We start from the raw sequence: 22,824 nt of genomic DNA on the forward strand, positions 1-22,824 counted from the left end.
CTCTGTGACCCTCACAGTAAAGAAGTTTCTCCTCATGTTGAGGTGGAACTTCCTGTGTTCCATCTTGTACTTGTTCCTTGTCCTATCACTGGACACCACCAGAACGAGCCTGGCACCTTCATCTTGCCCCCCCCCCCCTTAGATATTTATAGATATTGATAAGATCCCCTCTCAGCTTTCTCCTCTCAGCACTAAACAGCCCCAAGGCTCTCAGTCTTTCTTCATGGCAGAAATGTTCAAGTCCTTTCATCATCCTCATAGCTCTCCATTGGACTCTCTCCAGCAGATCCCTGTCTCTCTTGACTTGGATACAGTATTCCAGGTATAGTCTCACCAGGGCAGAACAGAGGGGAAGGAGAACCCCCCTGGACCTGCTGGACACACTTTACTTGATTTGACCCAGGATACCATCGTCCCTCTTGGGCACAAGAGCATCCACTAGGTACCCCCAGTGTGGTGCACATTTCACCCCTGTGGTGGTTTTAGGGCACTCACAATCTCCCTCTCGGCTGCCCACATTTACTGGGCCCAGGTAAAATGAAGAGTCTGCTTGATTTCTTATCACTGCTTTCACTTTCTGTGTTTCCCCGAGGAACTTCTCCTTTTGTGGCAAGGAATTGGCATTTTCCTGTCCTTTTGTTGTGTCGGGGCTAACAAAAGGAGGCATTGTGCTGCTAATTCGCCTTTTGGGGTGTGCTTGCTTTTCCAATGACTTATTTTGTGTCTGATCTATGAGTTATCCAATTTTTGTAAGCTGATTTTAAATACCTCACCAGGCAGGCTCTGTTTATAGACTTCTGCAGCTTTTGATTATGAATGAGTGCAGAGATACACGCAGGAGTAGTATTTATATAAAATATATAAGCAGCAAGAATCTCCCTAAATCACAAGACGCTATTATCCTGGGGGGGTGTGTGGTGTGTGTGTCATGACAGCCAGGGCTGCTTGGTTGTTTCCCTTTGCTGAGAACCAGAATACATTAAACACCCTGGGCAGTCAAAAGGGACGTTTCAAAACCTGTACAATTGCTCCATTTATTCTGATCATTTAGCCAGAAGCATTTTAATACCTAAAGTCTGGTTTACACAAATCAATCTGGAAATTAAGATTTCAGGAAGAATTTATTAGGGGAAGCTACTGTAGCTGCCTGCAGTGATATCCTGCTTTATGACCTAAGGAGCAGAGTATTTAATCCTGGAGGGAGAGCTTTCAGAAAGCCATTTTGCATCAGGCTCCCCTCACCGAGAGGCCCAGCCAGGGCTATGCCTGGACTGGGGAGTTACAGGGGTAACAAGGGTGCTGCAGGAGGAGAAGGGTTCTGCAAGGGGGTCCTGGCTTCTGCAGGAGGCCTTGGGAAGATGCTGCAGGAGGCCTTGGGAAGATGCTGCAGGAGGGAGAGGATGCTGCAGAGGGACCAGGGTGCTGCAGAGGGACCAGGGTGCTGCAAGGGCCCACATGCAGGGTGCTGCTGCAGCGGGATAAGGATGTTGCTGGGGGTCTGAGGTACTCGAGGGGGACCGAGGGTGCTGAAGGAGGATAAGGATGCTGCAGGGGGCCCCAAAGTGCTGCTGGAGAACAAGGGTGCTGCAGGAGGGTTATGAGGATGCTACCAGGGGCCCAAGGATACAGCAGGAAGATGAGGGTGCTACTGCAGGAGGCCCTGCATGCTGCAGGAGGATGAGGATGCTGCAGGGAGACTGAGGAGCTGCAAGGGGATGTGAGTGCTGCAGGGGCGACCAGGGTGTTGCAGGGGAACTGGGGCACTGCTGCAGTAGGAGGATGATGTTGCTGGGGTCTGGGGTGCTGGAGGAGTGCCCACGGTGGTGTTGGAGGCTCTGCAATAGAGCTGTAGGAGAATGAGGATGGTGCTAGGGGACTGGGGTGCTGCAGGAGGAGGATGAGGGTGGTGCTGGGGGACTGGGGTGCTGCAGGAGGAGGATGAAGGTGCTACAGAGAGACTTGGATGCTGCAGGAACATCTGTGGCCTGCAGTAGTACCTCACTAGATCAGTTACAGAAAGCACTAATCAATAGCTGCTCCTCACAGTTTGCTATCCTGTTTAATTAAACAAATTTACCTTCTGAAGGAAAAATCCATTGCAAGCAATTTAGGTTGTGGTGTGCTGCAACCTTTTTGGAGGTTACCAGTGCTTTTAACCACTGTCTAAAGTGTGTACAGTGTTAATTAGCATATTTAGGATTAAGTAGATTTACCAGGCAGTAATCATTCTCTAATTCAGTAAGAACTATCTCTGGTGAATAGTGGACATTAATGACAGTTGCAAGAGCTTAGATATTACATAATCACTAATTACATTCTGCACAATTAGCGGAGACTCCTCAGTGTGAATCGCTAATGGCTGATTTGTGTCAGCAGCCTGTTCTGGCTGTAAGGAAATACAAACAGCCTGCATAATTTTCTGATGGCATTAGCATCAGGAGGGAGGTTATTAATGAAGTTGGGAGGCTGGGAGGAGTGCTGATGGATGGGCTGAGCCCAATGCCGCCGACACCTTGCCATACCCTGCCTTGATATACACCTGCCCCTCCTGAGAGAATCACAGAATGAGTTGGGTTGGAAGGGACCTTAGAGTTCATCTAGTTCCAACCCTCCTGCCACGGGCAGGGACACCTTCTGCTAGAGCAGGGTGCTCAAGGCCTCATCCAACCTGGCCTTGATCAGCACCAGGGAAGAAGCATCCATGGTGTGGTATTAGATTAGGTCACGGGCTGGGCTTGATGATCTCAGAGGTCTTTTCCAGCTTCAGTGATTCTGTGATTCTATGGCTTCCCTGGACAACCTGCTCCAGTGTCTCACCATCCTTACTCTAAAGAATTTCTTTCTAATCTCCAGTCTAAATCTGCCCTCATGAGCAACAATGCCAATGCTGCCTTTGGTTTCTCAGCTCTTGGCTCCTTTCAGGTGGCCAGAGGGCACCCCAGGAGCTTCTGGGGGTGTCTGGGGGCCGTTTAGTTAAGCAGTGAGTTAAGGGGTGCAAAACCATCTCCTGCTCCCAAACCTTCAGTCTTTAACAATTAGCAGTTCATACATTCACAGATTGCATTAGGTTGGAAGGGACCCTCAAAGGCCTGCTCTTGAATGTCTCCAGGATGGTCATCTTGTCCAGCACCCCTGCAGGCAGCAGGGACACCTCCAACTCCATCAGGCTGCCCAGGGACACATCAAGGCTGATCTCAAATGTTCCAGGAGTGGGGCCTCAACCACATCCCTGGGCAACCTGTTCCAGTATTTCACCACTTTCATTGTAAAGAGCTTCCTCCTGATGTCCAACCTGAGTCTTCCCTGCTCCACTTTCAAACCATTGCCCCTCCTCCTATCACTCCAAGTCCTTCTAACCAGTCCTTCCCCAGCCTTCCTGTAGATCCCCCTTCAGATACTGAAATATAGCTTTAAGGTCTCCCCAGAGCCTTCTCTTCTCCAGGCTGAGCAGCCCCAATTCTTTCAGCCTGTCTTCATAGGAGAGGTTCTCCAGCCCTCTGATCATCTCTGTGGCCCTCCTTTGGATCCACTCCAGCACTTCTATGTTCCTCTTGTGCTGGGGTTCCCCTTCCTTACTTGTAACCATTTTCCAAAGCTACTAATAAACCAAAGAGCTGAATTTTGCATTTCCCCTCCCTCCCCATTTTGCACAACTGCACTGGGAGGGGACCTTCCTTATTCATGGAATGTGACCCAAGTTTGGACAGAAGTGAGCTGACAGGCAGGCTTCACTTCTTCACAGGAATAAATCTGTGCTCAGTTGATTTTTAGTGATGCTTGGATCAGGTCCACGGTTTCCTTACAGGTAGAATTCAGCCTCCTCCAATTGCTGTGTGATTAAAATGAGGAACAGTGGTATTAAGCCAGTGGAATTGATTTGGACAGAGCCCAAACTGCAGCCCAGCACTGGGGCCCTATACCTTTAGGTATTAGGTATTTTAAATTAAGATTGCATGTGGTTTTAAAAGGCATTCTCAGAGCAAAAGCAATTTAACAAAAGGCAATGTATCTGACGATTACTCTTCTGCCTGCCAAGTGCTCTTCTCTGCGAGTGCATTGTAGGGACAGCAGATTACATCTCCTGAATATTTTTGTCTGTCACTTGGTTCATTTTCATAATAATAACTTGCATCCTTCTATATCCTTTCATGTTGAAGGGTTGCAAACTATTATACAAACAGCCCCACTCCTGAGATGTAGCCACCTCCGAGGGTAATGGCGGCGGCGGGAGGGAGGTGGCGGCGAGGAGAAGGAAGTGGCCACCCCAGCGGGGGTGCAGGAGGGCTGTTGAGCTCAGTGGTCTCCATATGGGGTGACCAGGGGGTTTCTGGGAGCCCCTGTCTGCAGCACACCCCCACCTTATGCCACCAGTGTGCACATCTTGGCGTGATGGTTGGAGAAACGTGGAGCCTGCAGGTCGTCATCCTGGGCGTGCTTGGGGGGGAGCTGCAAAGGGACTGAGCTACCAGGCTCTTGGCAACACTTGAGTTTGAAGATAAAACACCTATCTATATTTAACAAATACATCTTCCAAGTGTGAGAAATTAACTCACTGCTGAAAATTTATAACCAGTTTATTATAAAATAAAGGCAACACAGCGCTGGGCGCATAGCGAGTTTGCTAGAGGCGCACCCTAACAACACGAGTTGAACTTATATAGACGGCAAACATACATATTAATATATTAAAGCGTATATATTCATATATTCCCCAGCACGCTCCCACCCCTCTCCCTTAGGACAGACAAAACCTGCACCCTTGACCTGGCCAGTCTTTAGACCTGTTGGCACCTCCCCTTTCTCTCCCAATACCCCAGACAATACAGACCCATCAGCCCAACGATCCAGGCACAACGATCGGGCCCGCCCGGTCCCCAGTAATTCCCCTTGCGAAAGCCAAATATTATAACCAGTTTCTCACACAAGCACAAATAGCCCTTATTGTCCATGCTGTGCATGTACCACGTTGGCTAGGTGGGAGTAAGGGTTTTGCAGCGCTGCGGGACCCGAAGGATGTGCACTGAAGCATCCTCTACCACTTCCCCCCTCAGCCAGACTGGGCTGTAGGCAGAGTCGCTGTTTTTCAACTCAAGACCCCAGATGTCCTTTCTCTGGCAGCAGAAAAATGGCTGCCTGCTTATGCCTTAGATAACAAACTGTTAACCAACTGTCGTGTCCCAACAGCAGCACTTCAAAGCCCTGGAAACCCTCGTGAGGTGGCTGCCTGCCTCTGCCCTAGCTAACAAGTTGCTCTGCTCAGTTTCACAGCGCCAGGTAGGATTTTGAAAGGGCTTGCAGCGTTTTTAATGTCCTTTCCCAACAGCTCAGGTGACAGAGTGCTCATCTTCAATCCTGGAAGTGTTGGCCTTTAAGTACTTCGTCTAGAAACTCCATTTTTCTATCTTTCCGGGGTCGGCAGCTGGGCTGACATGAATTAAGGCCACCCCAATGAGCAGCAGAGGTGGTGGTGGTGAACGAGGCCAGCAGGGGTGGTAGGGGATGAGGCCAGCAGGCTTTCTGCTAAATGTGTTTGGGAAAAGCAATTAAACGGTGCAGATGCAGCACGGTAAGTGTCCTTTTCAGTTACAGGTTCCTGAGCCCCACGCTTTGGGTGTCACTGATCTTTTTCCTAGTGTTTTGACCTGGCTGGCAACAGCTGAGCACGGCGTGCAGAGTGGGGGGCGAGTGGTCTCAAACCTGACTCCTCCAGGGCTAGGGGCTGGAGCTGGAGTGCAGAGCCTGGTGTGGGGCAGCATTTCCCTAAATGCTGTTTGGAAGGCAGGTGCTATTCCTTACATTATGGCCAGAACATTTAAATCTTAATGACTGGCATTGTTGTCTGAAAGACGGTGTTTTTCCTGCTGAGAAACTGCATTAGACTGGAGAAACAGAGCTCATTTCCATTCACTCAGCAGTCTCTCTAGTAATGACATGCAGTGCTTGAAACTGTTTATTTCCAAATTCAGGCCTCCTCCGCATCAGTCATCAGCTTCAATTACCAGTTTTCCGGAGCCGAGCCATCAGGCAGTCTGACACGAGGGTCCAACCTAATTCCCACCTTCTCCAAAGTCAAGAGCATAATGTGCAGATGAAAAGGTGGAAAATAGCCTGGACTTCATCAGCATGCAGAGCCCGGCTGTTCATTTGCTTGCTGCGAATGGAAGTTCTGACACTCGGCGCCTTCTGCAATATGAGAAAAGTCCTCTTCAGAGTATATGGTGTCCTTAGCAGCCCAGGAAAGGTCATCAAAAAGGCAGGCGCTGACCTTGCTCCCTGCTCTTCATGACTAGTTTATTGATTCCGGGAACACCTCATTACATGCCGGATCAACATATTATTGCCATGTTCAGCAGCATGAATTGTTTACAAGTGTCTTTATAACCAGCAAAAGCCTTCCGGATGATGCATGACTACACTCATTTGGATGTGACCTGCCAATTATCTGTTATCTGATACGGTGCCGTGTGTCTTGATCCCTGACCGGGCCCCGCTGCCCTGCATCAGCACGGGCCCATTTACTACTTCTTTCTAACGGCTCTCTGGGAAAGTGTCCATTACCCTGTCAGTCTGTAAATAGTTGATTTTTTTTTTCGGTTTTTTTTTCCTTACCTCCGCCGCAGGCAAGGCGAGCATTATTGCTCTGTCATTTGCTATGCATGAGGTTCATAATCAGGTGGGGGAAGGGGGGGTGGTGTTGGTTGTTGGATGCCTTTTCTTTTTTTTTTCCTCTCTCTCTTTTTTTTTTTTCCTCTTCTCCTTTTTTTTTTTGTTTCCTGATAACCCAACCCAATTTGCAGTCAGTGTGCACGGCGGAGCCCCCGACTTGTTACCGGTGCCAGCCCTGCCACGCAGACTTGGCATATATTATTCAGGCGCCGGCGATGCGAGCCCGCTGATTTATTTGCAGGAGGGAAAGCAGGAGCAAACCTTCCATCCCTCCCCCCTCCCCCGGCTTCCCCTCCTCTCTCCTGCCTCTCTTTTCCCTGCCTTTAGAAGTCCAATAACTTACACCCAGCAAAATGCATTTTCCTCTTCTACATATTCTTGTGTGGTTTGCATCCCCACTCGTGTGATATATTGGGATGTGTTATTTATCCTCAGGCCACAAGCTGGGTGACTCTGAGAATCATAGAATCATTAAGGCTGGAAAAGACCTTTAAGATCATCAAGTCCAACTGGAACCCAACTCCCATGTCCACTAAACCATGTCCTGAAGCTCCACATCTGCACACTGCTTGAACACCTCCAGGGGTGGTGACTCCACCACCTCCCCGGACAGCCTTTACCACTCTTACAGGAATAAGATTTTTCCTAATATCCAACCTAAACCTGCTGGAATGTGTTCAGAGAAGGGCCATGAGGATGATCAGAGGGATGGAGCACCTCTGCTATGAGGACAAACTGAGGGAGTTGGGACTGTTCAGTCTGGAGAAGAGAAGGCTCCCAGGAGACCTTATTGTGGCTTACCAATATCTTAAGGGGACTACAAGAAAGCTGGGAAGGGACTTTTCAGGGTATTAGGTAGTGGTAGGACTGGGGGGAATTGAGCAAAAATAGAAATGGGTAGATTCAGACTGGATATTAGGAAGTTCTTCCCCATGAGGGTGGTGAGACAGTGGAACAGGTTGCCCAGGGAGGTGGTGGAAGCCTCATCCCTGGAGGTTTTTAAGGCCAGGCTGGATGTGGCTGTGAGCAACCTGATCTAGTGTGAGGTGTCCCTGCCCATGGTAGGGAGATTGGAACTGGATGATCCTTGAGGTCCTTTCCAACCCTAACAATTCTATAAACCTCCTCTGGCACAACTTAAACCCATTTCCTCTTGTCCTATTGCTAGTTACTTGGGAGGAGAGACCAACACTGGCCTCACTCCAACCTCCTTTCAGTGAGTTGTAGAGAGCAATGAGGTCTCCCCTCAGCCTCCTCTTCTCCAGCCTAAACATCCCCAGTTCCCTCAGCCACTCCTCCTATGTCATGCCCTCCAAACCCCACACCATTCTTGTTGCTCTTCCCTGGACATTCTCCAGCACCATGCTGGAGCCACGCTGTGGCTTTTTTATGCTGTGACTTTGTGTAGTTTACACAGACACACAAGAATTGAAGAAACAAATCATGGGGCACAACTACTGTTTTGATCTCTCATTATAGATACCTCCACAGTTCAACTGAAAAAGCAAAGGTACAGCAAGTCTGTAAAGAGAGATCTCTCCCAAAAGTGGCACTGAGAAAGCATCTCACACCCTCCTGTCACTGGCACAGACTCAAGCTGCTGTTGGCTGCTGTGGTGTTGTCTTTGGCGGTGATAGGGATGGGTGTGCAAACAGCATGTGAGGAATAACCCCACACACAGAGTCACAGGTTCACAGATTGCATCAAGTCGGAAGGGACCCTCCAGGTGTGCTGGAACATGTTTGATCAACAGAGCAAAGGTGGTTTCTGCTCAGTTATCATAGAATTGTAGAATGGTCTGGGTTGGAAGGGACCCCCAAAGGTCACCTAGTCCAACACCCCTGCAGTCAGCAGGGACATCCTTAACTAGATCAGGTTGCTCAGAGGCCTGTCGAGCCTCACCTTGAATACTTCCAGAGATGGGGCCCCAGCCACCTCCCTGGGCAGCCTGTTCCAGTGTTCCACTATCCTCATGGTAAAGAACCTGTTCCTAACATCCAAACAGGGAGATGTGCAGGGGCTTCCAGCATGTAAGAGGAGGCTCTGGGGAGACCTGATAGCAGCCTTCCAGTACCTGAAGGGACCCTATAGGAAGAATGTAGAGAGACTGTTTACAAGGGCCTGCAGTGACAGGACAAGGGGGCAATGGCTTCAAACTAGAGAAGAGCAGGTTTAGATTGGATAGCAGGAAAAAGTTCTTCACTATGAGGGTGGTGGAACACTGGAACAGGTTGCCCAGGGAGGTGGTTGAGGCTCCTTCCCTGGAGATACTCAAGGTGAGGCTCAACGAGGCCCTGGGCAACCTCATCTAGTTGGGGATGTTCATGCTGACTGCAGGGAGGTCAGACTGGATGACTTTTGGAGGTCCCTTCCAGCCTGTGATTCCATATGATTCTATTCTTCCCATATGATTCTATGTTGGTGCCTCTCTGAGGGGTTTCTGGAGGAGCCAGGGGCAGCTGTGCTCCTGCAGCTGCTGTCCTCTGGCTCCAGGTGCCCAGGGTGCATCACCCCAAGGTGCTAAAGGAGACTCCTTGCAGAGGTGGTGCACCCATGCTGCCGTGGATGTGGCTGATGTGGCAGTGCTGGGATTTCCATGGGTCTTGTGGCCTGGCTGAAATAAGACAATTTATGCACATAGAGCACTGCCTGCTCAAAGCTCTGCAAACATTAATTAAGTTGCCTAACACCGCTTGGCAAATGTCAGTGTTGAAATCCTCTTGCTGTGTTTAAATTGAAGAACCAAAGGGTCTTAAGAGCTTCAGGGATGACCCAATGGTGGTGTAGATGCAGGGTCTCCAGTGTCCTAGCCCTTGAGAGCCAGCATTGCATCGTTCTGATTGTAAAAGCCACTGCGCCAGGCCCAAAGCTGCCTTAACCCCTTCCCTTTGCCATCAGAAGTGTCTGAGGAGCTGGAGGGTGCCTCTTCCTGGGGTGACGGGGAGCAGCTGGGGTCTGGTTCCCTCCTTACAACATGAGACATTTGAGTCTGTGGGCTGTAGAAGGGGGTGTGAGTTTCTTCAAGCAGTTTAGCTTCCGGACTCAAGGCCGGATATGGATGTGGTGTTTTAATTAGAGCTGAGGCAAAACAGAGTCTTGGGTTGGAACAGCCTCAGGCTCCAGAGAAAGCACAACGTGTTGATCTGAATTTTGGAAAGGCAGAGAAAAGCATCCACGCAGCAGCAAATCCCCAGCTCTGAGCAGCCCTGAAGCTGCGGGTGTTGAATATTCAGGGCCCTGATTCACCACAGGGAGCTTCAGGGGTTTATGCTGGCAGCGTGGTGCTGCTGAATCTAGAGCTGCAGGCAGGTGATGCTGTGCCCAACGTGGCTTGGCACCAGCAGGAATGGAGTCTGGGGCCACTGAATAATCCCAGCATGGGCTCTGCCTCCCCCAGGTGAGGTACCAGGTACTTCAGTGTTTGGCCTGGCCCACACAACCAGCAAGTGTCACAGTGAGTCTGGTGTTATTTGTGCTGGGATAAGCCTGCAGTAGTTTATCAGGCCCCAGACATTCGTCTGAATTTGGCACTTGATCCTTCTGTTTCTGTCACTATTTCCTATTCATTCTCTTGTTGAAAGGGAGAGGAAAAAAACAGCTCTTGTCCATGACAGCAAACATGAAAGCCGCATGACCATGGAGAGGAGCATTAACCTTTCCTCTAGCCTGAAGAACTTAATAATCTTTTTTAAATCAACTTTTTATTCATTTTGGAGTGATGCTTAATGCCTGAAGGAAGCAAGAAGCAGCAGCATCACCAAGGGAGCTCTTTGTGACTTCTCACAGGGACAATTTAAGGTCAGGAATTCTGGCATTGCCTCACTGCCCAGGTAGGACATTGGTACCTTCTGCAGGGTTTGAACCAGTAAGTTTGCAGCCCCCTACATCACACTATCAGTGTTTTTTTGCACTTTGGAAACTCAGCAGGGTCTTCTGCAGAGCTCAGGCTGCTTTTTGGCCTCTTCTTGCTTCCCCAGCTGCCATCAAAAGCTGTGGAGTACATACAAGGGCTCCTAAAGCAACTCCAGGCAAAAGTCATGGCAGTCTGGGGAAGTCCCCACAGACTGGAAAAGGGGAAACATTAGCCCCATTTTCAAAAAGGGTAAGAAGGAGGAACCAGGGAACTACAGGCCAGTCAGTCTCACCTCTGTGCCTGGAAAGATCATGGAGCAGATCCTCCTGGAGTCACTACTCGCTCAGAAGAATAGTGAAGAGGTGATTTGGAACAGTCAGCATGGCTTCGCCAAGGGCAAATCCTGCCTGACCAACCTGGTGGCCTTGTATGAGCAGGTGACAAAATTAATAGATGAGGGGAGAGCAACTGATGTCATTTACCTGGACCTGAGCAAAGCTTTCGACACTGTCCCGCACCACATCCTGGTCTCCAAACTGGTGACACATGGGTTTGATGGGTGGACCACTAGATGGATAAGGAACTGGCTTGATGGCCGCACCCAAAGAGTGGCTGTCAATGGCTCCATGTCCCAGTGGAGGCCAGTGACAAGCGGAGTCCCTCAGGGATCAGTCCTGGGACCTGTCTTGTTCAACATCTTTGTGGGTGACATGGACAGTGGCATTGAGTGCACCCTCAGCAAGTTTGCTAATGACACCAAGCTGTGTGGTGCAGCAGACACGCCGGAGGGAAGGGAGGCCATCCAGAGGGACCTTGACAGGCTGGAGAGGTGGGCACAAGCCAACCTCATGAAGTTCAATAAGAGCAAGTGCAGGGTCCTGCATATGGGTCGAGGCAATCCCAGGCACAAATACAGGCTGGGCAGTGACTGGCTGGAAAGCAGCCCTGAGGAGAGAGACTTGGGGGTTGTGAGAGACTAAAAGTTTGTCTCTCTTGGTGTGACTCAACAAAGATAAAATCACTTGCTGCTTGCCCAGACAATAGCTGATATGTGTTGGGCAGAGCCACTGGAAGGAAGCTGCAAAGATCATACCAATCCTGGATGCAAATCACCTTGTGATTGCATCGTGATAACACTGGACTGCAGCTGGCCTACAACAATGACCCAGCCATTCACGCCTTCAGGACAAGATAATCTCCACCCATCAAGTACCCTGGCAAGAGTACACAATGGATTCACCACCTGTTTCCTGATGTGTAAATATAATTCCTTCCCTCTTCTCTCTCTCTCTCCCTCTCCATTTTCTCCCTCTCCCCTTCTTATTTCCACTTTGTTTATGTAATAAATAGTCTAGCTGTTGATATTTTGGCCTCGTTTGTGCCTCTAATTTCACAACACGGGAATATTTAAAAGAACTGTGTATCCGGACCAAGACAGGGGTGCTGGTGGATGAGAAGCTCAACATGAGCTCTCAATGTGCACTTGCAGCCCGCAAAGCCAATCAGATCCTGGGCTGCATCCGGAGAAGTGCGGCCAGCAGGTCAAGGGAGGTGAAGTGCTTCTATGCGAATGCACGCAGCTTGGGCAACAAACAGGATGAGTTAAGGGCCACTGTGCTGCTGGGATGCCACAACATAGTGGCTGTTACTGAAACTTGGTGGGATGAATCCCATGACTGGAATGTAGGCATAGATGGGTATAAACTCTTTAGGAAGGATAGGCAGGGAAGGAGAGGAGGAGGTGTTGCCCTCTATGTCAATAACCAGCTGGAATCAGTGGAGCTCCAACTGGGGAGGGATGATGAGCTAGTTGAGAGCGTATGGGTTAAAATTAAAGGCAGGACAGGGGAAGGAGATATTACTGTGGGGGTCTCCTACAGGCCACCTGACCAGCAGATCCAAGCAGATGAGGCCCTCCACAGGCAAATAGAAGCGGCTTCCAGGTCACAAGCCCTGGTCCTCATGGGTGATTTCAACCACCCGGACATCTGCTGGAGGGACAACACAGCAAGGCACCAGCAATCCAGGATGTTCCTGGACTGCATAGAAGACAACTTCCTCCTCCAAATGGTGGAGGAACCAACAAGAAATGGTGCTATGCTGGACCTTGTTCTCACCAACAGGGAAGGGCTGGTAAGCAATGTGAGGCTCATAGACGGCCTTGGCTGCAGTGACCATGAAGCAGTTGAATTTAATATCCTCAGGGCAATCAGGAGGAAGTATTCCAAGCTCACGACCCTAGACTTTAGACGTGCAGATTTTGATCGCTTCAGGGATCTGCTAGCCAAAGTGTTGTGGGACAAAGCCCTGGAGGGAAGAGGGACCCAGGACAGCTGGTCAGTATTCAAGGACCACCTCCTCTGTGTCCAGGAGCTCTGTATACCAACAAAGAGAAAAGCAGGTAAGAATGCTAGGAGGCCTGCCTGGATGGGCAAGGAGCTACTGGACACACTATTACTTAAAAGGAAACTCTACAGGAAGTGGAGAGAAGGACAGGTAGAACAGGGGGTATATAAGGAAGCTGCCCGAGCAGCAAGAGTCCTGGTTAGGAAAGCCAAAGCAGAGTTTGAATTTAATCTAGCCAGGGAGATTAAATGGAACACTAAGAACTTTTACAGGTATATTAATGGGAAGAAGAAGACTAGGGAAGGTGTGGGCCCCCTCAGAAAGGAAACTGGTGACATGGTCACAAGTGATGAGGAAAAGGCTGAGGTACTTAATAACTTCTTTACCTCAGTCTTCACTGCAAGGGCCTCTAGCCACACTCGTGATGTTATGGAAGTCAAAGCCAGGGACGGGGAGGAAGAACTGCCCATTGTAAGTGCAGATCAGGTTTGTGATCATCTGAAGAACCTGAAAGTGTTCAAGTCCATGGGACCCGACAGGATACACCCACGGGTACTGAGAGAACTGGCAGATGAGGTTGCTAAACCCCTCTCTATTATATTTCAAAAGTCATGGCAGTCTGGGGAAGTCCCCACAGACTGGAAAAGGGGAAACATTGCCCCCATCTTCAAAAAGGGTAAGAAGGAGGAACCAGGGAACTACAGGCCAGTCAGTCTCACCTCTGTGCCTGGAAAGATCATAGAGCAGATCCTCCTGGAGTCACTACTCGCTCAAAAGAATAGTGAAGAGGTGATTGGGAGCAGTCAGCATGGCTTTGCCAAGGGCAAATCCTGCCTGACCAACCTGGTGGCCTTCTATGAGCAGGTGACAAAATTAATAGATGAGGGGTGAGCAAGCGATGTCATTTACCTGGACCTGAGCAAAGCCTTTGACACTGTCCCGCACCACATCCTGGTCTCCAAACTGGTGACACATGGGTTTGATGGGTGGACCACTAGATGGATAAGGAACTGGCTTGATGGCCGCACCCAAAGAGTGGCTGTCAATGGCTCCATGTCCCAGTGGAGGCCAGTGACAAGCGGAGTCCCTCAGGGATCAGTCCTGGGACCTGTCTTGTTCAACATCTTTGTGGGTGACATGGACAGTGGCATTGAGTGCACCCTCAGCAAGTTTGCTAATGACACCAAGCTGTGTGGTGCAGCAGACACGCCGGAGGGAAGGGAGGCCATCCAGAGGGACCTTGACAGGCTGGAGAGGTGGGCACAAGCCAACCTCATGAAGTTCAATAGGAGCAAGTGCAGGGTCCTGCATCTGGGTCGAGGCAATCCCAGGCACAAATACAGGCTGGGCAGTGACTGGCTGGAAAGCAGCCCTGAGGAGAGAGACTTGGGGGTGCTGGTGGACAAAAAGCTCAACATGAGCTCTCAATGTGCACTTGCAGCCCGCAAAGCCAATCAGATCCTGGGCTGCATCAGGAGAAGTGTGGCTAGCAGGTCGAGGGAGGTGATCCTCCCCCTCTACTCAGCCCTGGTGAGACCCCACCTGGAGTACTGTGTCCAGTTCTGGAGCCCCTATTACAAGAGGGATGTGGAGGTGCTGGAACGTGTCCAGAGAAGGGCCACAAGGATGATCAGAGGGCTGGAGCACCTCTCCTATGAGGACAGACTGAAGGAGTTGGGGCTGTTCAGTCTGCAGAAGAGAAGGCTCCGAGGTGACCTAATTGTGGCCTTCCAGTATCTGAAGGGGGCCTACAGGAAGGCTGGGGAAGGACTTCTCAAGATCTCAGGTAGTGATAGGACTAGGGGGAATGGAATGAAGCTGGAGGTGGGGAGATTCAGGCTAGATGTGAGGAGGAAGTTCTTCCCCATGAGAGTGGTGAAGCCCTGGAATGGGTTGTCCAGGGAGGTGGTTGAGGCCCCATCTCTGGAGGTGTTTAAGACCAGGCTGGTTGAGGCTCTGGCCAGCCTGATCTAGTGTGGGGTTGGAACTAGATGATCCTTGTGGTCCCTTCCAACCCTGACTGATACTATGATACTATACTACTGTGATACTATGTGATGGTGAGGGGAGCTGAGGCCTCTGGCCTTGTAAAATTCCCACCCTTTGGCATGGCCTCTCCCCATGCCCACCGGCCAGCTGCAGCTTCCTCAGATACACCACCCTGCACAGGCAGCACCTGGCTCAGGGGTTGTGGTGTTGATTTAGTGACCTGGGTGTGCAGCTCTGAGGGTTGGATGGCCCTTCCCTCTCTATTTTTTCTGTTAATGAGCCTCCTAAAGGGAGTGCTTTCATTGTCTAGATCTTGATGATGGTAACAAGAGTGTTGAGTGTTTATGTGTAAGCATCGGGGGGAAGGCCAGCAAGGCAGATACTGTGGTAGGAATATGTTATAGACCACCCAAGCAGGTTGAATAAGTAGGTGAAATACTCTGTAAGCAGCTAGGAGAAGTCTCACAATCAATACCCCTTCTTCTCATGGGGGACTTCAACTTACCAGTCCTCTGCTGGAAATACAACACAGTGGAGAGGAGATGGTCCAGGACGTTCCTGGAGCATGTGGATGAGAGCTTCCTGACACAGCTGGTGAGGGACCAAACTAGGGAAGGTTGTGGCCGGTTGACGTTGCCCCCTTAAGAAAGGGAATATGGTGGACGGAAGTTGGTAAACGGAAAGAATAATCTAAACTATTTCATTGGTGAAGTGGGAGGAAGCACCTTCTGAACTGGGAGTGAACTGGGAATGAACTGGGCACTCTGGTACTTCTATCTTCAGTCTTGCTTCCGCCTCTTCTTCGTGCTGCAGCTCTTTCTGTGCTGGGCTTTCTGCCAAGGCCTCGGCCTGGAAGATAAGATAGAAGGCCTGTATTGACTCCTTTCCAATTAACACAAAACTGCTTTTAACTTTTTTTCTTTCTTCTTTCTCCCTTTTTCTGACCTACTCTGGGGAAAGTGGGGGAGAGAGGGGAGAGCGGAGGTGGGGAACCCCCTCTCTGCCGAGGGGGGTTACTCTCATTTCTGTGTTACTTTATTGTATATCTTTGTATATATTGTAGATATTGTAAATTTGTAAATATTCCCCTGCATATCCTTCATTGCTTTGTAAATATAGCTCCACTGCCTTGCTAATTCAGCTTGTGAGTTTTTTTTCTTTTCCCTTCAATTTTTCTTTCCCTTTACTTTACAAGGGGGAAGGGAGGAGGCTTCCTGGCCTTACCTTTCCACCCACCACATTTTTTTTATTGGCGCCCAACGTGGGGCAGATAATTAGTTTAATTTATTACTTGGTTGATTTAGTGTTTTCTAGCTGAATTAGCAAACATGAAGGTATTGTGGTTTGTGGAGCGATTGTTCTTTTCAATTTTTGGGGCTCTGATTTACAGATATTGTTTGGGTTTGATTTTGGATTACCTGGGTAAATATTTGGTGCGGACAATTTATATGTGGGTTATGTATAGAGTTAAATTATGGTATGGAAAATGTATTAATTTATTATGGCCAGTGAGATACAAGAATGTTACCTCCACCACTCTCCCAATTGAGATAAAGGGTTTTAAGATTCCGCCTGAGGAGAGAGTAACTTTAGGTGATGCCTGGGATCCAAAAGTGATTTATTTGATGTGTATAAATCTGTTCCTAGTGATGGTAATCGCATATTTACTGTTCTCTTTACAGCGAGAGAAAAAGGTGTCCAGGGCGTGTTTTGTTATTAAAACTAGATCAAAAAGAAAACGCCGTGGCTCTAGGTCAGTCCCAGAGACATCTAGTGACGAGGACTGTGGAGAACCCGTGTCAGTTAAAAAGAAGGCTAAAAACTTAATTGGAAAGGCAGCTCTAAATGACTTTGCTGATTCTGGCAAGCTGCCAAGGGCATCGGCTGGTATCAACATGGCACCTACTCCTTCTCCCACTCCTTCTCCTCCTTCTTCTTCTCCATCGGCCATTAACGGAGCAACGTCACTTCCAACAACTCTCTCGGTGGGACCGGAAGTCACTGCCCCAGCAGCTGATTTATCTCAGGACCTGTCAGCTTCCATTAAGATGGCTGTAAATTCAAACACAGCTCCAGTTAAGGTGGCTCCTTTAAAGACTAGAGGTGGAAAGGCCAAAGATGGAGAAGAAGAGCTGGAGACTGATCCTGGTGAGGGGCCCTCTACTCTAAAAGATCCTGCTGAGGAGGAAGAGAAGGTTTGTTTTAAAGATCTAGCTAACCTAGTGAGATCAAAGCAGGATAGAGATGAAGTTAGGAAGGCAGCTGGCAAAGGTGGTTCTCAGCTTAAAGAGATCCTTAGGAGAATGACAGCAGGATTATACGGACAAAGAATTCAGGGAGACGAAGATGAAGATGATATTTTGGAATGTTCTTCTCCACGGGAGGAATTGCAAAATGTCCGTAAAGATTTCACCAGGGCAGATAAGGAGCCAGTTCTAGCTTGGCTTAGTAGGTGTTATGATACAGGTGCTTCAGCTCGAACAATTGGAGACAAGTCAGCAGCTCAGTTAGGAACTCTCTCAAGGGACAATGGAATAGATAGACATCTAGGCGAAGCTCTCGGTAAGGTTAATCGGTGGATACGCCTTTTAAAGGTGGTTGCCCTGAGATACCCTTCCCGAGATGATCTTCCATGGAATCCTAAACCCTGGACCACCATAGATGAGGGAATTAAGCGCTTGAGAGAATTTGCTGTTAGGGAGCTACTCTATGGTGAACATGAAACTCTGAATCCTGATGACATTCCTGTGGGTATTGGTCTTGCTAAAAAGATCATCAAACTTGCTCCTTCTAATTATGCAAACATTCTGGCAAGCAGAATTGTGTCAAGAAGTTATGGTGGAGCTTCTCCTACGGTTGGCCAATTCAGTGATCAAATGAGACAATTGGAGGATAGCATGACACGTGGTTCTTTGGTTTCGGCCATTAAAACGATGTCTGGTGATATTCAGAATTGCATAAGAGAGTTAAAAGATTCCATATCCCAATTGGCACAAAGGGATAATTTCAATTCTTCCTCCAGGTGGATACAAGTTTCATCTGTGAGGAATACACATCCTCCAAGGAGGTCATTCCAAAACAGGTCATTCCAAAACAGGTCATTCCAAGACAGGTCATTCCAAAACAGACCACCAAGGCAATCACGTAGAACTATTTGGATAACTCTGCGTGATCAGTTTGGTGAGAACATGAACCGCTGGGATGGCCAACCAACTTCTAATCTTTTCAGGAGACTGAGGGAATTGCAAAGTGGCAGAACCCGAGGTAGCAATACCAGAAGGGTAGCTGTTACTTCCACAGTTCCCCAGAACGACTCTTATGGCTCCAACAGTGGCTCCAGTTATAACATGCAAAGTTATAACCCTGCACAATATGTGCAATGCAATTGTACGCATGTTCCCCATAACTAGGGGTGCCCTGCCTCCCGCCAGGGGGAGGAGAGGGATAACAGAGATAATAGAATCTATTGGGATGTGTACATCCAGTGGCCTGGCACTTCACAATTTCGGAAGTACAGGGCCTTGGTTGACACAGGAGCTCAGTGCACCATAATACCATCAAATTATCAGGGATCAGAGTCTATAACTATTCTGGGAGTCACTGGTGGATCTCAAGAGTTGAGTAAGGTAGAGGTTAATATAAGTTTAACTGGTAAACAATGGAGGAAGCATACAGTTGTGACCGGACCTGATGCACCTTGTATTTTGGGAATTGATTTTCTGAGAGAAGGGCGTTTCAAAGACCCTAGAGGTTACAAATGGGCTTTTGGAGTAGCTTCTATAGAAATTGATGGACAAAAATTGAAGCTATCTGCCAGACCTGAGCTTTCTGATGAATCTGCAGTTGTGGGACAACATAAGATACAGGACATTAAATTGCCGGTTGCTTCTCAGACTGTGCATCACAGACAATACAGAACCAACCGTGACTCTTTGTTGCCCATTCAGAATCTGATTCGTCAGTTGGAAAGTCAGAAAGTCGTCAGCAAAACTCATTCACCTTTCAACAGTCCAGTGTGGCCTGTGCGGAAGCAGAATGGAGACTGGCGTCTGACAGTAGACTACCGAGCCCTAAATGAAGTGACACCACCTATGAGTGCGGCAGTACCAGACATGATGGAGCTACAGTATGAGCTGGAATCCAAAGAGGCCAAATGGCATGCTACCATAGACATTGCTAATGCAGTTTTCTCTATTCCCATAGCAGAGGAATGCAGGCCTCAGTTTGCTTTCACCTGGAGAGGAATCCAGTACACTTTCAACAGGCTGCCAATGGGCTGGATCCACAGCTCAAGCATCTGTCGTGCAGTGATCCACGATGCTCTGGAGAAAGGCGGTGCTCCAGAACACATCCAGTTCATCGATGATATCATCGTCTGGGGTAAAACTGCTGAGGAAGTCTTCGAGAAAGGTAACAAAATCATTGACATTCTTCTGGATGCCGGTTTTGCCATCAAACGAGACAAGGTGAAAGGACCTACCACAGAGATTCAGTTTCTGGGAGTGCGGTGGCAGGATGGACGCCGACACATTCCAGTGGATGTGGGAAATAGAGTCTCTACATTGGCAAGTCCCACAAACAAGCAAGAGACCCTACGTTTCTTAGGGATAGTGGGATTTTGGAGACTACACATTCCTGGATACAGTCAGATTGTGAAACCTCTGTATGATGTAACTCGAAAGAGAAACCATTTCCACTGGGGACCTGAACAACAAGCAGCCTTTGACCAGATAAAGCAAGAGGTAATTCAAGCAATGGGTCTGGGACCTGTCCGAGGGGTGGTTTCAGCTGAAGGTCCGGGTCACACTTATTGGGTAATGCAAGAGAATGGTGAAATTCAGTGTATTCCACAAAGAAATCTAACTTTAGCTGAAAGAGGTTAATTTCAAACTGTTGTACAGCTACATCGCGTCCAGAGGAAGAATCAACAAGGAATCTACGGTGGACGAACCCTGAGATCCCTGAGAGCCCTGAGTCAACTAAGAGACCCTGAGAATCCCTGTTTCCCTTTTTTTCGCTTTGTCGGCGAAGGAATGAACTGTTTTCCATTTTTCTCATTTTCTGATTTTCTTGGACTTTTGAATCATCTACATCTGAGCATAGCCGGAATGGACTATAAACTTTACTTACGAACTGTAAATATCGTTTTGGATTGGATGGACAGTATGAACAGCCAATGAAATTGTTTAGAAGGGGTGGACTGTGGCCGGTTGACGTTGCCCCCTTAAGAAAGGGAATATGGTGGACGGAAGTTGGTAAACGGAAAGAATAATCTAAACTATTTCATTGGTGAAGTGGGAGGAAGCACCTTCTGAACTGGGAGTGAACTGGGAATGAACTGGGCACTCTGGTACTTCTATCTTCAGTCTTGCTTCCGCCTCTTCTTCGTGCTGCAGCTCTTTCTGTGCTGGGCTTTCTGCCAAGGCCTCGGCCTGGAAGATAAGATAGAAGGCCTGTATTGACTCCTTTCCAATTAACACAAAACTGCTTTTAACTTTTTTTCTTTCTTCTTTCTCCCTTTTTCTGACCTACTCTGGGGAAAGGGGGGGAGAGAGGGGAGAGCGGAGGTGGGGAACCCCCTCTCTGCCGAGGGGGGTTACTCTCATTTCTGTGTTACTTTATTGTATATCTTTGTATATATTGTAGATATTGTAAATTTGTAAATATTCCCCTGCATACCCTACATTGCTTTGTAAATATAGCTCCACTGCCTTGCTAATTCAGCTTGTGAGTTTTTTTTCTTTTCCCTTCAATTTTTCTTTCCCTTTACTTTACAAGGGGGAAGGGAGGAGGCTTCTTGGCCTTACCCTTCCACCCACCACAAAGGTATGTGCTAAATAACAAGCGACAGGACCCCCTCGAATTGTGCCAGGGGAGGTTTAGATTGGATATGAGGTAAAGCCCCATTCCTGGTCAGGTTGGACAGGTCAGGTTGGATATCTGCCTGGTATCTATCTGATCTAGCTGCAGATATCTCTGCTCACTGCAGGGGGACTGGAGTAGAGGACCTTTAAAGGCCTCTTCCCACCCAAACCATTCTATACTTCTATGTAGTGGTTGGCCAACAGGAAGCTGGACCTCTGCACCTGTGCTGGTATGGATGAAGGAGCCACCTTAGTTTTGTAAGATTGGATTTGGGTGAAAATCAGGATGAGATTTGGATTTAACAGGACTCCCTTCAGCTATTCCTCCTGGGCAGGAGGGTATCCAGGGCTTCCAGGAAAATCTGTCCCCTTTCCATTTGGCTGGGTAGGAAAGGAAGCAGCTGAGGGGCTGTCACTCCTGGCCCATGCTGAAACCCACCTCTTGTTTGTGTGGGCACTCACAAAACCTTACAGAGATCCACCAGAGATGAAGCCCTGGAGGTGGGACTTCAGCCCCGTGGCAGCCTTGGCACACACCAGGCTGCAGCCCCCTGCGCACCGCAGCACCTCACCAGCAATGGGGGGCGAGGAGGCTTTTCATTAATAATCAGTAATTATTTATTTTCCATATGGTTATTGATGGGGGTTTTGTTTCAAGTACCTGGTTCTGCTGGAGAGATAAGGAGGGAAAATGTCTGCCCAGGCAGCTGAACTGCTGGGACCGGGCTCCAAAGCCCCGACTGCACATCGCAGCCCTTGCCAAGTGTTTCCAAACTGAATAGTCATCGGGTTGGCAGATAATTCAGAAACTATTTGTATGAGCTGTTTATCAAATTATTAACTGCACAGATGTTGTTTGGTTGAAGAGCAGCTGAACCTTCTCTCTGCCAGCCGTGGAGACAAAGGTCTGCGGGAATAATTGGAGATGTGCATGGAATACTAAATTAATTTACTGCTCTTAATTCTTATGCAAATCCTGACCTCTGATAGAGCCTATCAATTACCCTGCATACAGGGAAAAGAAAGGAGAACAGTTTCTTTCTTTTCTTTTCCCCTCTCTCTTTTTTTCCCTGTTGTTCTTCAGTTTGGGTTTTTGTTTCTTTCTGTTGCCACTACTGCCACCCCCACCCCTGTTTGAAAAGGAACTTGGAAAAGGAAATATTTAGGGGAAGAAAAAAAGGTGTTTATAGGAGAAGCAAAGGACTGGGATTATTTAATTGAATCTCTTGGTCGCAGCCATGTCCCCTGGGATTCAGGACACAGGTTTTAAAATAAGGAGGCGGCCTGGGAATGGGGGCCAGGGCCAGACTGAAATAGCTCCACACGCCTTGGTCAGAAGGGATGGAGGGGCCTTGGGCGGAAGCAAGAGAGGACTGGAGGCCTGCATTGCTTTGGGGTGGGGTTTGGTGGGGTTAGGGGCTGGAGCCCTCACACTGCTGGGGTCGAGCTGGGTTTTGGGGGTTTATCTGAGGAAGGTCTCACGGGGACTTTGGGGGGTTATCTAAGGAGGATATCACAGGGGCTTGGAGGGTTATGTGGGGAGGCCTCACACATGGGGTTTGGGGGGGGGTGTTATCTGGGGAGGGCTTCCTGCTGCTGAGAGCATGCCTGATCCCACCAGTAATTAAAAGAGAAGAAGAAAGGCAATTTGTTGTCAAGTCTATTGTGGGATCCCAGGTAAAATGAAGTATGATTTAATTGGTCCTCGTTAAAAAGAGCTATTTTTCTAATATGGAGAAGGCCTCATCTCGGGCACTGTTTTTAATTGGGGTTGTGTATGCACTGTTTAGTCACTGTTTAAAAAAGACTCCGGGCCTTACTCTTTCATCATATTTTCTAATAAGGATAAATAAATAGGATGAATAATGCGATCGGTCTATCCCTCGACCTCTGAAAGACCTCAGCAGCGAAATGATGTTTCCAGCTCCTTTCGTCACATCCAATATGCGCTGCCTTTCAGCTCTCCCGCAATCCAAAGGCCACACAACAATATCAATTAATCATGCAGTAGGCAAACAAGGAGATTTATTCCACTACAAATAGCCTCACAGAGAGACGCTGAATGGGCTCGATTAGCATGAGAAAAGAGGAGCAAAACTCCACAGT

Source organism: Melanerpes formicivorus, unplaced genomic scaffold (assembly GCF_026170545.1).
Source record: "Melanerpes formicivorus ecotype bairdi unplaced genomic scaffold, bMelFor1.0.p_v2 SCAF_9, whole genome shotgun sequence".
NCBI lineage: Eukaryota > Metazoa > Chordata > Aves > Piciformes > Picidae > Melanerpes > Melanerpes formicivorus.